Here is a 4,359-nt window from a genome sequence, read left to right as displayed (position 1 = left end):
GATCACCAGGTCCAGCAGGCAGCCCTGCTGGGAGATGAAGTAAGCAAGAGACTGGGGGAAGAAAGTCTCCCAGAAAGTTTTGTGCGTATGTGTGTAAAGGTCAGCAGGAGGTGTGTCTGGGATTAGTCTGGCTACTAAAGACTTTGCAGGAAAAGTCATGCAACCGTCCTGTTCCCTGTTTCACTCCTCGCTGGAAGGACAGTGTTTCTGTTGTGCACTAGTTTTACATACTTTTTTTAATCGCTGTCTTCTTGGTGATAATTTATCACCCTATGCTTTTTTCCAGACATCTTTAAAATGCTAGTCACTGCAAAAAAGCAGAAATCTCCTTTCAGACGCTTCACACCTCCATTAAAGTGCAAAAATTAAACCAGCGTGACTTTAACTTTGGATGTGATTTGGTTTTAATCAATGTAAGCCAGCGTGAATGCAGTTACATCTCTAGAAGTGGCAGTTATAGCAATATAAAGCATCGTCACATGTGTCCATGCTAGGAGGGCTGTGTAAATTTAATTATAACAGATACATATTTTTAAGTTTCATTAACATAATTGTGATTGTCTGTCTGTACCTATAAGCAGGCTCACATTTGCTGAATGCGGCACACAGCTCATGCTTTGTTTGTTCATACAACTGGACTCTAAAATGCGAAAAAATCCAGATTTATCCCATGACTCCAATAATCAGGAGTTATGAAAGCATAAGAGCATTAGAGCATATGAATGCCAGTGTCTCAGCGGTCCTCTGTTTTCCAACATAAGTGATATCAAACTTGCAAACAACTGAACACATTTGAGTAAATCATTCCACTGACATGATTGACCCTATATTTTCAACGAAGAACACAGTGACAGTTTCACCTTGGCAGCTTAGCTGGAGACCCCTATCCATTGCCTAGAGGTGTTTGATTCTTTTAGCAGTTTTGATAGCAAACTCCCAGAATTTTAATACTTTGTGAAACTCATCCATGAATGGTTTTTACATTTATTGATGATCTTGATAAAATGAAAACACATTTTACACTTACTGAAATATTATTTGATGGAGTTCTTATCCAAATGTGCACTGAAATGGCATTAGAAATTTGTCATCTATCCAAAAAGCTGGATTTTAGTAGACAAAGAATTCAGAACACTTATGTTATGCAATCTTTTATCATCAGTCTTTAAACTCAAACTTTAAAGTTTGTATATATACACACACAAAGTGGAAATGGATAATTAGAGAAGAAAAATGTCTTACTTTCCTTGAAACTTTTTATTTTTAATAAGAGGCCTTTTTTCAATAAGATAAATTCTCTTTCCAAAAACAAGCTGTCAATTGTATCCTTCTGTTTGGAGAGAAAATTTTAAAGGGCTTAGCCTTGTTAGCTACAGACATCAGAAAAGACTACAATTTGAGAAGCAAGTCGGTTCACTCCAATCAATTACTGTCTTTGCATGATTCAAGCTTATTATTGTTGCTACTCGTAGTGTGCGGGCTGTGACTCTTACCTTCACAGCACTGCCATTTTCGGAGAGGATCCAGTACCCAAGCACTTCTAAGCACTCACAATTCCCCTCTAAAGTTGAAGATTTCCCATTTTAGAGGTTAAAAAAAGAACAGGCTGAGAGGCTTTAGCAATTTAGGAAATGACAAAATTGGTGTTTTGGATGAGGTTGAAATTACACCTGATCTTTTATCCTTCTTCGATGATGGCCAATGCTCAGAGAACAGTGCATGGAAGATCACCGTGAGCAGATATTAGGTAACTGGAGGTCGTACACTATTAGTAAGTGTAGTTAGAGATTGGCCTACACCCAGAAGCATGAGGCTTTGCCTCTTTTCCAAAGTTTTTGTTAGCATTAGCTATAATAGCTCTGGATAATCGTGTTATTTGTTTAAGTTTCAATTCTTTGAACCTGACTAAGTTCTTGGCCCAGCAACACCCCAGTACAATGAGCTCCTCACAGGCTTAATCAAGGCCACCCCGGGATGGCAGTAGGGCTACAAGCGAGGTGTTCAGTGAGGTGTTCAGATGTGGGGTGAGCATGCAGAAGGCTTCGTTGCATTTAGAGGGATGATTCGCTGAGCTACAGTGAAGCATGGACTGAAGCGTCTTGCTGAGTGAAAGTTGTACGGAGATCTCCTAACTCCATGGTGAATTGGCTTTTATAGACACTGTCTGCTGAATGCTCCTGAGGCAGGATAAGGCCCTCAGCCCTGCCTTGCTCCACCTTTTTGGAGGAGTGTTCCCACGTCCTGAACTATGTCTGTACCAGTTTGGCTTCATTGTCATCTGAAAGCACCGGGACAGGGAGGTGTGGATGTATTGCTCATTTGCAGCTCTGCTGCAGGAACAATAAGCACTGTCATGGGGGATTGCAGATAATTTGGGCTGGTCATGTCTTAAGTGATCACTGCAAAACTTGTTTGATGTTACCAGCTGATCCCTTCGGGCACACAACCAGGTTACTGTGACTCAATGATTTGCTGCAGGCAGAGGTGTCGGGGGAAGCACACTTAGCCTGGAGCTGATACAATGCAATCTGTCTTAGCTGAGACCACAGTTAAGGGCAGTTAATATAAACCATATTAGCTTGCATTTGCCACCCACAGGTAGGCAGTTAGCAAGGCTCAGCTGACATGGAGTAACCTGTTAAGCTGGGAGAACCAGATGGTGTCTCTGAGCCCTTATTCTGCTGCTTCAGGTGCTTCGACAATGTCCAGGCAGTAAGAACATGTAAACCTGCCGCCAATTTAGTTGATATTTCAGTGTTTATATTTTGGTTGTCTGTGTTTTCTCTGGTAAAGATACACATTTTAAACTTTATTAAATCAATGTAAATAATAATTAAAGTCTCACGCAACATTATGTATGTCTGTGCTGTTTTATTTTTGTATTCCCTGTCTATCCACTATACTACTTGCCACAATAGTGTCATCCAATGCTCTGCTATCTCTATTTTAATACCTATACTAATATTAATAGAGTATATTAACACTCTACTTTAATTGGCAGGAATTGATACAAATGCTATACGTCTCTGTTGTAAATAATAACATTTAAGAAAGTTCCATCAAATTAAGGCATTACAGACTGTTGGCCTCGGCATAAAAGTGAAACTCATTTTACAGTGATAACTTTCAGGAACTTCTCACTATTTCTCTGTCATTAGTAGGGATCTTTTTCTCTGAGAGAAGTGATAAAATTGAAGATGCAACTATGTTGACAGGAATCAAGGACAGCATAAATGCATCCTGGATTTTATCACTCCGTCTCTTTGCATGGCATATACCACAAAAAAAGGCATCAATCCTGACTGAGCACCACGCTTGTTGCCAACATACCTTCTAAAAATGACAATATTGTTTGAGATATTGAAACCATGAGGTAATAGTTTTTGTCTACGGAAACACATTCAAACTATTACAAATGTATGTACTTAAAGGATTGCCATCTAATTATCTAGGGGTTTTACACCACAGCTATACCTGGTAGCTTTGAATGTCTTGAAGGGATTGGCCTATATGCCATCACATTGATCTTACTGAATATCATATCATATAAATGAGACCATAATCCAGGAAATGGTAAATACACATGTGTGTGTGTGTATGTATATATAAGTATATATCTATACATGCACACACACAAATTAATATGATAGAAGATTATTCTATGTTATGCTTTAAAAAAAAATACAAAACATCATTGAAATTCTTTGCCAGACTTCCATATCCCAATTAGTCCTGGGGTACGGACTAAATACTAAGTTGTTAGCTGCACAAGAGACTGTTCATCTTTTATTAATATACTGCCTTCCTCATTTCAGTCATAGCATATTCACTGACTTAATTATGGGAATAGTCAATCATGGCGAGAATAATCTCTTACAGAGAAATAGATTAACAAAATGGTGTATTCCCTCAATTTTATTTTTAGACTAGAAAGACTTAATTAGTTTGGATTTTCCCTTCTTCCATTCCAACAGTTCTTGTGATTAAGACACTCAGTTAAATATTACTATTGACTCATCAAACATACTTAATGGGCATGCCCAAGTGTTACCTCTCGGGAATTATGCTCCAGCTGTCCTACAAAACAAGGTCCGGATTGCAGGAATAGTCTATGCAGTGTCTGTTTTATCTCAGGAACTACACCTCTCAAAACCAGCTAAAACCTTCCCTCTAGCACAATTACAGCCCTGTTTAAAAAGTCTTAGACAGGTACAAGTTACTGGTTGAGGTTACAGTTTTGCCCCTTAGAGCAATGTTTCTAGGGTTAGAGATCCCACAAGATCAGACCTCAAGGCAAGATAGGATTCAGGGCAGAGAAACAGTGAGAACACAGGGAAAGCGATTCAAAATTTTAACAGC

The sequence above is a fragment of the Pygoscelis adeliae genome, unplaced genomic scaffold, assembly GCF_000699105.1.
Source record: "Pygoscelis adeliae isolate BGI_AS28 unplaced genomic scaffold, ASM69910v1 Scaffold523, whole genome shotgun sequence".
NCBI classification, from domain to species: Eukaryota; Metazoa; Chordata; class Aves; order Sphenisciformes; family Spheniscidae; genus Pygoscelis; species Pygoscelis adeliae.
Note: the sequence above shows the minus strand (reverse complement) of the source record.